Source organism: Pogona vitticeps, chromosome 1 (genome assembly GCF_051106095.1).
Source record: "Pogona vitticeps strain Pit_001003342236 chromosome 1, PviZW2.1, whole genome shotgun sequence".
Taxonomy (NCBI): domain Eukaryota; kingdom Metazoa; phylum Chordata; class Lepidosauria; order Squamata; family Agamidae; genus Pogona; species Pogona vitticeps.
Window position 1 is genome coordinate 89,485,979 of NC_135783.1, and position 12,073 is coordinate 89,498,051.

Sequence of the window (12,073 nt, forward strand, 5' to 3'; positions counted from 1 at the left end):
TCCATATATGAACCTGCCTGGGTTTTAACATCATCAAGAGAGGCCTCTTCCTTACTCCTACCACCTTCACAAGTGTGTGGGGAGGACACAAGATAAAACCTGCTCCATTGCTTCTCCAAAGATGTGGAATTCCCTTCCATGAGAGGCCCGGCTGGCCCCTTCTTGCTGTCCTTCCACTAGTGGGCAAGGATTTTTCTCTTTGGGCAGTCCTTTCTCCTTTCTCCTGATTGCCTGTGAGGATTTTCTTTTAAAGGTGTTAATATGCTTTTTTACCTGTTAAATTGTTTTTAATTAGTTAAGCTGCTTTTAACATGATAACTGTTTAATTCATTTTTAACGTATAATTTATAATATATTTACCTTCTATATTACCTGTTTTAAATTCTGTAAGCCATCTTGGGTTCTCTTGAGAAGAAAGGTGGGGTATAAATAATAAAATTAAAATTAAATTAAATATTTTAGTGACCAAGCTAGGAAGAACTGGGCTAAATGATGCTATTGTACCTGGTTGATGGGCTGTATCCAAAAACTGCTCAACATAGTCTCTCAGTATTCTAGAGAGAAGGCTGGAATTGCAGGGTTCTGTCCTGGGCCTAATGTTACCCAAACATTTTTAAGTGACTTGGATGAGTGTATTGAACGAATACCTAGCATATACTCCAATGACACCACACTTGGAGAGTAAGTAAATACTTCATAAGATGGGATCAGGATTCAAGCTGGCCTTTATAGACTGGAAAATTGGACCAAACCAAGCAAATGAGTTTCAATTGGAAAAACTGTGAAGTTCTATATCAGATGCCTAAATATGTATAGGATGGGTGAAAGCAGGCATGGCCTAGCTAAACATGATTCAGTAGTGTGATGGGAAGTGAAAATTGGGAATGCAAAATTAGGCTGCTTCAAAAGAAGTACAGTGTCCAGAACAAGGTAATAATACCATTTCATTCTGCTTTGGTAAACATCACACTCAAAACAAGGAATTCAAAAGGAGATTTCAACAAAAGGTTAGGGAGATTTTCCTGGCAATAAGAAGTGTCTGACAATGGATTGGACTGGTTCAGAAGATGATGGACTCTCTTTCCTTGGAGGTTTTTAAATACAGGTTGGATGGCTGTCTGTCAGAGATGCTTCAGCTGTGATTTTTTTTTTACTTCTTCTGGGATTGGACTTGATGACCCTTTGGATCCCTACAAGCTTTGCAGCTCTATGATTCTATGACTGTATGACCAGAAAGACAGCCATCACCCCACACAGCCATCCAGTACCATAGCCTACCCCCACCCCCTTACTTTCCTACCTTAGGCCTCACCCCACCCCCACCGATACCCTCTTACCTTAATCGCTGCTGCCGAGGTCTTCTGGCCTCAGAGACACGCATGCAAAAATTGAGACTGTCTGCCCTTTGCAAAGATGGCGGCTGTGGCTTCATTTAGAATAGGGAAGCTGCAGCTCCCATCTTTGCAAAGGGCAGCCTGGATTCCCTTAGCCTGCCTTAAGGGAATCCAGGCTGCCCTTTGCAAAGATGCGAGCTGCAGCTTCTCTACCCTAAATGAAGCTACAGCCACCATATTTGCAATTGGCAGCCAGTCTCTCGTTTTACACATCGTAGCTGCGAAGGCCTGTTGGAGACCTCAGCAGCAGCTATTAAGATAAGAGGTTGTCAGTGGGAGTGGGGTGGGGACAGGTAGGGAAAGGAAGTGAGTGTGGGAGTAGGCTGTTGGGATGGCTGGCTGTGTGGGGGTGGGGGTGGGGGTGGCTGCCTATTGGCTTCTGATCAGCTGCTCGGCAACTGGTAGGCAGAATGGGCTTCTGTGCCATGTGGCAAACTCTCCTAAGGTAAAGGTAAAGGTTCCCCTTGAGATTTAGTCCAGTCGTGTCCGACTCTAGGGGGACCCAATTTGTGGGTAAATAACTCTGATGTGTGATATCCAATCTTCACCAAAGTTGGCAGGCAAGTTGGGGAAAGACCTAGGAAGTTCTGTTGTGATTCTGGAGTCTCTAAGTTCCTGGGGGGAGCTTTCCTGGGGTGGTCTTCTTTGTGGCTATATAACTTGGGGGTCTGTGATCCAATGTTCACCAAACTTTTAGGAGTGGTAGGAAAGCTTCCCTGCAAATTTGGTGTCTCTAGGTGGTTGGGGGTCAGTGTTATAGCCATTTAAAGTGCAGATGAATTGACGTTGATTCGTCAGTTCGTTGAACCAGAATGCTGTTTTTTTAAAAAATATTAAGAATGACTACAAATGGGTAAATATTCATCCATATCCATGGTAGTCTCTGGAACCCACAAATATGAATCAACAAATATTTAACAAATTGTCTATATTTGTCAGAAAAAAACTGTCTGTTTTATATTCGTCCCCATCTCTAATCTGGACTAATCTCCACTAAAAGCAGAGGGCAAATAACTTTTAGTTTTGCTCCCATGATTGACACAACCGCCAATTTTCCTTTCCATTTTGTATCTCTTGACAACCATGCTAACCTTGAGGAATACAGGTAGCATTAGGTTGTGTGCTCAAACTCCTGCTGATGTAGTTCCTGTGCAGCCCTTACTCCCAGGTACCTTGTTTCCCCGAAAATAAGACCTAACCTGAAAATAAACCCTAGTATGATTTTTCAGGATGCTCGTAATATAAGCCATACCCCCAAAATAAGCCCTAGTTAAGTGAATCCGCACCATCCACCATTGTGCAGCATTGTGCAGTAATCAGAAGATGATATGCTTGTATTTGAATAAATGTAGATTGTTGTACGTGAAAAAAAATAAAACATCCCCTGAAAATAAGTCCTACTGCATTTTTGGAGCAAAAATAAATATAAGATCATGTCTTATTTTCAAGGAAACATGGTAGGTGTACAGTGGTGCCTCACAGAACGGGCGCCTCGTAGAGCGATGAATTCGCTCTACGAGGCCATTTTTGCGATCGCAAATGCGATCGCAAAACGGTGCCCGTATAGGCGGGAAATCGCAAAGCGAAGGTCAGTAAGCTGCTTGCTTAACGACCTTCACTTTGCGACCCGACAATCAGCTGTTCTGCGGCTTCAAAATGGCCACCGGAACAGCCGAAAGGGGCCGGGGCGCAGCGTTTTCGCACCCTTGGTAAGCAAGGGTAGGGCGTGAAAACGCTGCACGCAGCCATTTCAGGGCTTCCAGCAGCGTTTTCGTGCCCTTGCTTACCAAGAGCGCGAAAACGCTGCGCCCCGGCCCCTTTCGGCTGTTCCAGTGGCCATTTTGGACCCGCCGGACAGCTGATCGCAGCCATTTTCGCACCCTCATTCTGTGAGGGGAGGGCGCGAAAATGGCTGCCGGCATCGCTGTACGGTAAGTCAACGTGCCGATTGGAACGCATTAAACATAGTTTAATGCGTTTCAATGGCTTTTTTACTTCCGTACAGCAATGTTTCACACAGCGAGGGTTAATCCGGAACGGATTAACCTCGCTGTGCGAGGCACCACTGTATATTGTTTAAGACAGAAGCTTGAATGAGGACACACTTTCCCTGTCCCCCCCATGGCAACTAAAAGTGTTTTTTTCTTTTCTTTTTAAGATAACAAAAAAAGCTGAACCTCCAATTCAGTGAGAAAGGCAATGGTGTCTGTGCAGCTTGCTAAATGACGGCCATGGGAAAAGGCAGGGAAGGGGATGAGAAGTGTCATTAATTGAAAGGGGGACAAATTGGAGCAATCAAAAGAATTGTCTGGAACCTTTTTGCAGGAGAAATTTGATCAGTGTGAATGAAATGATTGTTCAAGTGAGAGATAAATTAGATCCCGCTGAATTTAAGAACCTTTTAAGCACTAACCGGACTGCTCTAACGCTCCCCCCCCCCGGTCTACACATGCCCTTAAACTATAATGCAGGGGTTTTTGGCCCCAAGACCCATACCCAAGCAGTTACACACATAGATCTCAAGGCACAGGGATCAGAAAATTTAATTCTTCCCTTTCCTGCCGAAGGAGATCTAAGGATCTGTTCGTCTGTCTGAGTGTGTACCTGTGTACAAATGTACCTGTGTGCAGATTGGTGAGTGAGTGAAAGCCTTGCCTGTTCACCATGAACCTCCAGTGAGATTTGTTTTCCTTGGTTAGTTGCCTGAGCAAACCATGATTTTGGGAGATCAGGCAATCATGGCCTATTTGCAAGATGAAGTGTAGTCCTGAAATTCCAGGGCAGATAGAATCACAAATGGCTGCAGCAACATAAGTTGTTAATCCATGATACAATGGAATAACTGCTCTGCCAAAAATTTCTCATAGAAATTTCTATTGCAGAATTTTGAATGGTGGTTAAAAATCTCTAGTTGTATAGCAGAAGTGCAGGGACTTACAGAGCAGAATTAGCTTCAAGCCTACCCAGAGTAGATCACTCCTTATTGTCTCATAAAGTGGCACTTACAGTCTCAATTATTCACTCTGAGTCACTGGTAAGAGAAATTTATTTATTTTATTTTATTTATTTATTCAATTTATACCCCGCCCCCCTAGACAGCATCTACTTGGGGCGGCTTACAAAATCATAAAATATCAATATAATAATAAAAACATCACAATCATAATCAAACAAACATAATCATAAAACATTTAAACAATAATATAGTATGATCAAGATGGGGAATGAAAGAACAGAAAGATAGAATTCAAGAACTGATAGGAGGGAAGGCCTGCCTGAAGAGCCAAGTTTTTAAATGGCTCTTAAAAACACACAGTGTGGGAGCCAGGCGGCTCTCTGATGGAAGGCTGTTCCATAGTCGAGGGGCCACTGCCAAGAAGGCCCGGTTTAGCCCCGAAAGAATAACAAATTCCATTTACTTACAGTTCGATAGATCAAAACAGGGTGCAGTATTGTGCAACAATGATTGCTTACAGGAACAGGCCTCAACAGACTCACGGCCTGTTTCCAGCAGGCACCTGCAGATTACATTCTATTAGCATTAACTGCATAACCTAACTGCATAACAACCGGAAAAAAAGAGACTCTTAAGCAGAGAGGCATGGCTGTCTTCAAAATCAGAGACAAGGAAGGAACACTTGGTTATTGCAGGATTGATTGGCAGTCAGAAAGGTCCCTCTCAGCTAGGGTTGCCAGATACACAGGTACTAAAACGAGGACATAGAAAGACAAAAAGGAGGACAAAGGAGGACATATTGAATGTTTCATTTGAATCATTCTAGATTAAACCCACAATCAATACAATTTTATTACAATAGCTGCCAATAAATGTCTTTTAGTGAACCGACCAAGAAACAGTCATGTTAAAAATTAAAAATAAATTCAATTGAGGCTTTTTTTCAAAATACCAGGGGTGGGCGGGCAAGCGGGGGTGGGGAAAGTCAGGGGGAAGAGGGTCCTTCCACCTCTCCCCTTCCCATCCAAAATTATAACATAAAATATACAAAAGCCTGACATTTTAAAGTTTTTATCTTTGCCTGCCTGACAGAAGACATTAGGCTAAAAAGGAGGACATGTCCTCCTTTTGCCTGACATCTGGTAACCCTACTCTCAGCCAAACCTATTACAGGAAGTATATGATACTGGAATAATTTCAACAATTTCAACCATTCTCAGTCAATGAGATAGAAAAGAAATCCTTTGAAGGGCCAAGAATTTCAAAGGAGAAGAAATTTGAAAGAAATTCTCAGGGGTGAAGTTCTGGATTCTTATATCCACCTTGCTTTTAATGAAGAAGTGTGATTTTTCCCCCGGTATAATCTTCTCTGCAGCAGCCATATTCCAAAGCTTCCCACACTCCAATTAAAGCCTGAGGGAAAATACCATGAGATGCTTCCTTCCTCAGGGGTTTTGGAGATCAGGAATTGTGGGCGGCAAAGCAAGCTGCAGTATGAGGAAGGAAAACACGAGATGAATGCAGTCCTGTGAGCCACCTTGCAATATTGTGCTAAAATATAATCAAAGAAAATTGTTAAGGGCCTAAGAATGAGGCAAAAAGAGAGAAAAAGAAAGGCTCTTTTGTGAGAAATAATACTTTAGGGCGACGGAGGACAGATTATGCCATAGCATTTTTTTGATTTATTTGCCAGAACTGGGCATAAAATGGACCTTCCTCATTTGTATTACATCCATTACAGGGAAGAAGCTGTATTATAAGCATCTACTGTAGAATCAAATGCATTTGTAATGGCTGCTCAAAACAGCAACAGTTGGAAGGCCCTGGGGATGTTACTGAGCCTTTATGAATGACAACTGCTGGCCCCAATATTTCTACTCAGACTTTTTTTCCACAGAAAGAATGCCAATTTTCCTTTCTCTCACTCTCCTAGAAACAGAACTCAGTTCTGCAGAATTGCTTCCCACATCTCCTTGCCTTTTTTTTTAAAAGCAGCTTCCTTTAGGTTGCCAATATCAAAATGCCCTGAAGTGATGCTACATAGAAGACACTATGGAAGAAGTAAAATGGGAGGCTAGCTTATGAACACAGTTGTTTCCACCTGCAAAGGAAGTGGGGGGAAAATTAAAACCCTTTGGAGTGGGGAGAACAAAGATGTTCTATGGTCACTGTTAAAGATGAGCCCTTCAACTGTTGTGGATTTTGTCCTTCCCTTGGAGCAACAGTGCTGTCAAATTTCTCTGCCCACAAATAAGGTGGATTTTAAAAAACTGTGTACATGGAATACTGGACAAATAAAATTAAAAGAAGTCTGTAAGTCTCTTCCAGCAAAAAAACAAAAAACAACAACACACACAGATACCCCCCCAACCAACCCCCTAAAGAGTTCTCTCTCTTTGTGCATGTCTAAGTCAGAACAACTTTATAGCAACCTTATGAGGGCAACTGAGATACCGTATTTTGCTCCATAAGACGCACCAGACATTAAGGCACACTTAATTTTTAGAGGAGGAACACAGGGAAAATATATTCTGAACCAAATAGTGTAATAAAATATTTAATAAACTATAACAGAATAACATTTGAACCATGTACAGTGAACAGTAGTCAACAGTGGCATTAATATAGACCATTATCAGCCAGTGATAAGACCTATACCACTCTACCTATATTTTACATTTCCTTTCATCCATCTCCTCCCCATGCTTATAGAAATGTCTCAATGACAGATGAGATTGTTGTGCAACTCTGCTCAGCTACAGCTCAAGCCTATATTAAGTTAGAAATGGTTTGTCTGATTTGGCACTGCATTGAGAGGTCCCTTTTAGTTGTGTGGAGGATAAATAGTGGAATGAAACTGTTTAACAGCTGGTTTTCCTTATTTACTTTAGGTTGTGCAAAAGAACAGCAACACAAAGCTTAACCCATTCACCAGCAGTAGCACATGCTCAGCATAAAACCAAATTTTGGGTTTCTGACATAATTGAACATTTATAGCATGCAAGGCACAACAGGTTAGGCCACACAAAGCCAAAAAAACTGAATACAAACTATAGTAGCTGAAATCAGGAAGCAGGTATTGTAATCCAGTCAGGAGGCACAGTTAGTTTCCTTGCTGCAACACCCTTTGGAAATACATTCTCTATTAGATGCCCAGAACTAGTTGAAAAGTTTGCAAGTTGAATCCAAATTTCCCATAAAAATGAATTGAAAATTAATTAGTGCATTTTTATGGGGGGGGGGAAGGTCAGAAACTTTAAAAACTTAAAAGAAAGTCACTTACCAGGTACTGTAGACTGAGCCTTGCTCTTCATAGTGCCTTGGTAGACCCCAGAATAGCCAAAAAAGAGCCCTAAACAGCTAAAAGCCAGCTGGCAGCTGGCAGCCATTTTGTGCTCTTCTCCGTGCTCTTCTCAGCTCCTTCCCCCTCCCCTCTCCCCACCTAACAGCTGATTGGCGCTGGTCTGAAAGGCTTTGCAGAGAGCTTTTAAAGCAAGTACCCCTATGCACGTTTCTACACAAGCAGGTTTCAACTCAAACGGAGCACCTTTTCACCCAAGCACAGTTTAACCCAAAACAAACAGCTTTTAAAGTAAAACTAGCAGCTTTTAAAGTAAAACAAGCAGGTTTCTACACAAGCAGGTTTCTACTCAAATGGAGCACCTTTTCACCCAAGCACAATTTAACCCAAAACAAACAGCTTTTAAAGTAAAACTAGCAGATTTTAAAGACAAGTAGTAAATTTATCTTCCCCTCGCCATTCTCAGGCCTATTAAACTTACTGGAAATTTGTTTTAGAAGCTTTTGTTTGTGTCCTCTCTCTCTCTGCTTCTCCACAATCTGGCTGGTCACATTGTCTAACTTCTCCGCAGAAGGTGAAAGGAAAGAGACTCCTCCTTCCTGCTTTGCTTCTCCAATAGAGAAGCCAACTGGGTGATTCAAGCAGGCAGATATGCTAATATATGTGCACTGGAGGATTGTGGGAGGAAAATCCAGCCCCTGATGGGGGTCCTGCAGGGCACCCCAAAACACTGAAGAGCTCTCTTTGGGACTGGGGCTGTGCAGCCCTGTTCTGAGCAGGAGGTGCAGCCGGGGGTCACCATGCCTTTGGAGGGCAAGGCACAGAAAGGAGCAGGAGGCCAGGGGCCATTCTAACTCAGGGGAGATACCATTATTATAAAAGTGGTTTTCCCAGGATAAGGTTCATCTATTGCACTTTGGATGTGCTGAGCCCTGTGATTTCCCCAAATGTGGAAAAATCAACTGCCTAAGTAGGGGACTATGTTTGTCGTTTCCCATGTTCTTTCTAGAATTATTCTTTCCTCTTTGGTCCTTGGCTGTTTTCACTGCCTGCTACCATAGACCTGTTAGCCTTGCTGGTTTTCCAGGTGGGCTGCAGGAAACAGATCCTGGAAAGCCAGCAGTGCAGAATGGTGAGGTCTAAATAGCAAACAGTCTCTGGTGCTAGTTCAGAGGCCTCCCAGCATGGCAGTAGGGGGTTTCTGGGTGGTGGTGGTTGAACCCCTTTTTTCTGTATTTGTTCCATAAGACGTACATACTTTCTCCCCCACTATTTGGGGGGGGAGTGTGACTTATGGAGCAAAAAATACGGTAATTAAGGAGTAGTTTTATCAGTTACATCCCCCCATAAGTTTCCATGGTCAACCAGAGTCAAGCAGGGAATCTAATTTAGGGCTCCTGAGTCCTAGTCTGTCACTCCATCCAGTGCACCACACTGGGGATCCCTAAAGAGTTCTAGAGAACCTTTAAGACTAACAAGTGTTACCTGGCATGAGCTTGTGGATTCATTCAAGCCACGTGAAAGCATATGCCAAATAACACATGTTAGTTTCACAGGTGCCACAGGCCTCCTTGCTGACTTTGGGTAAAGTGTGCTCATGCTGGCTCCCAATCAATCTAATCTTAAAACCGATCCTCCCAATATGATTATTAAAAAGTCACAAGGGTTTTAAGTCTAGATCTTACTCAAGTGCTTTCTAAGGAGTTCCCATTCTCTATTTGGAAATACAGAACTCCATCTTAGATGGTAGATAAATCTGGCAGTGCCATCCATCCAAAATGATGCCCTTTTTCTTTAAACAAACACCTGGAAGTAATTTTCCTGACACCTCTTAACAGCCAACCTATGCTCAAAATGGAGGGATATGATATTAATGATATCTGGAGGCACAAGGTGACTATTAAAGAGAACAGCACTATAACTAAAGCATTGCATTGCATAAAACACTCTCCGTTTTGCACAATTTATGGCCTCCTTTTATGAGTGCCAGTACATTTCTCAGGGTTTACAATACATTATTGTTCAAAGTACTTTTTATGGCATTATTGAATTGTTCTGGAGATGAGACAGCTTTGGAAGGCAATTAGACAGCATAAATCAGCAGGGGACCAATGCTTAACGAAGGGCATATTACTCAACTGACCATCTCAGAGATCTTTCATGATAGAAGGCTATAGTGAGGCCAAATACATATATTATCTTGTATGATGTACTATCTTGTGGGGGAAAGGTTGGCTGCTGAGTCCTTGGTACAGAACTGTGACATGCCTTAACTTTCAACATGTGGGCCACAAGCCAAGGTGCAATCTAACCAAGTATAGCAGGCAGATTCACAAGTATGCAGGGCTCCCCAGAGCTTCAAAAAGGTTAGTTGGTTGGACTACAACTTCCAGAGTCCCATGTCAAATAAACTAACCCCTCTCAGTGCTGGGTCTCCCACCCTCTTCCACTGCATGCTTCTGGAAACTGAACAGTTAACATTTAGGTTAGATTTGGCTGACTTCTATGAGGCTTCTTGGACCGATACATTGATTTTGAGTTAGAAAGCCTTTAATAGTCCGGCTCAGCTACATAAGTGGCTGTCTTTTCTGTATGGCTGTTCAGTGCCAGGGGCTTTACTGCTGCCAGTTCTCCACCCAGTCTCTTGCAGCACCAACTCATCAGTTTTTGCCAAAGAATCACAAAGGGAACTGTGCTACTAAGAAAGTGGAGTGGCAAAGGATTCCGTTGGCTTTGGCAATTTCTATGGAAGGAATTCCTTATACCTCTTGGGGCCAGTTCCAAGAAGAAACATGCAACATCTTAGGAATGTGCTCATATATGATGTGCACATAGGAGAAACAAACTATGCATATTTGAAATACAAATGAGTGGACAATACACAACTGAATAAATAGCCACAAGCACACTTTAGTGAATTGGGGGGGGGATATCTAAGCTAATTAAAACTCTTTATTAATATGCTCTTAATATGTGTAGAAAATGTGCACAAATCTCCATGCACCATCCATCTTGCTACCAGATAAGAAATGAGGACAGGATATAAATACACATGGAGGAATTCAGTGAAATCAGAATTCATAAATTCTGACATCCGAAGTTCTACCTGTAAAGCATTTTGAAGCTCACAAGTTGGTTGAGTACCTAGTTAGTTGATCCAGGGTGATATCATGGTCACATCTGGTGAAAGAAACTGACATGGGAAAGCAGCTTGTTTCCTTATACCAAGAAAGACCATTGGTCCAGCTAGCTCTAAACCAATATATTGGCTGAAATCCTGTTTGTGTCAATTACGCTATGTAAGGCTGGTTATGTCATTAGCCAGGATGATTTTTTAAAAATAAACATTTCCTTCGTCTTTCCTGAGGTTTCAATGGCTTCCACAAAATCTCTTTCATCCATGGGGGCTGTGCGACGGTGGGCAGGGAAGACAATTGGGAGTATCTCATCCCAAAATTTTGAGATGAGACATCCGCCCCACTCATAGCTTGGGTCGTATATATTTGATAACTGTGAAAACTTCTTTGAACTGAGGCTTTGGATTGCTTTTTAATCTACCATGCTTTATTTTGGAGTACATGTCTGACTGAGGCTAGGGCTAAGGAGATGTACTATAGGAGAAGTACAAGCATGTTTTATTTATTTGCAGAGGATTATTTACAGTTTTGATAAACTATAACAAATAACAATGGTTCAATGGTGAGTATTAATTACCCATTGTGTGTATAACACACATACACATACACACACACACACACACACACACACACAAAGAATAAATTTGAGAATCTTTGTCCACACCTGCACTTTCTCTTCACAATCAAAAAAGGAAGGGAAGAAGAAAATTGCTTTGGTTAAAGAAACTACCACAGTGACAATTACCCACCTGTTCTCAATTTAAATGGTTTTGATTACAAAGTTAACACAATTAAATTTCAGATGCAAATTACAGTCTCTGCTCTTTATGGGCTCTTAGACAGTGGTTAGTACATGATCTAAGGGAAGTTAAGATGTAATTTTACAAAGGGAGGGGGTGCTACGTTTTCCTCAGGGAAGAGTACTGTATTTGGTTCCTGTGGAAAGTGTAGCTGCAAGGCAGCACTATATGCAGACAAAAAAGTAGTGTTGAGCTTATATATTGTGCATTACAACTGCCCTGAACCCAGTGCTTCAGCGCTTGACAAAACATACTGTTCCACTTTTTCCCCCGTTACAGGTTTGAATGGCTCTGATCAGTCTGGAAGAAGAAACCTGAAGTGCTTTACAAACTTTTTTGTTGCATTTTTTATACATGTCAGTCTTGGTTTTCCTACCAGTGAACTCCTACCACCTCTCAGGTTAAGATAATGAAGTTCCTCTATGTCTCACAGTTATAAAGACTGTTACTGTATGCCAAGAATTATGATGTACATAGTTCTATAA

At 42.0% G+C, this 12,073-nt stretch overlaps 1 pseudogene; it reads left to right on the forward strand.

The window, feature by feature from the left end:
• Positions 1–8,498: 8,498 nt before the first annotated feature.
• LOC140703540 (U1 spliceosomal RNA) lies at positions 8,499–8,650 on the forward strand (annotated as a pseudogene).
• The last annotated feature ends 3,423 nt before the right edge of the window (positions 8,651–12,073 follow it).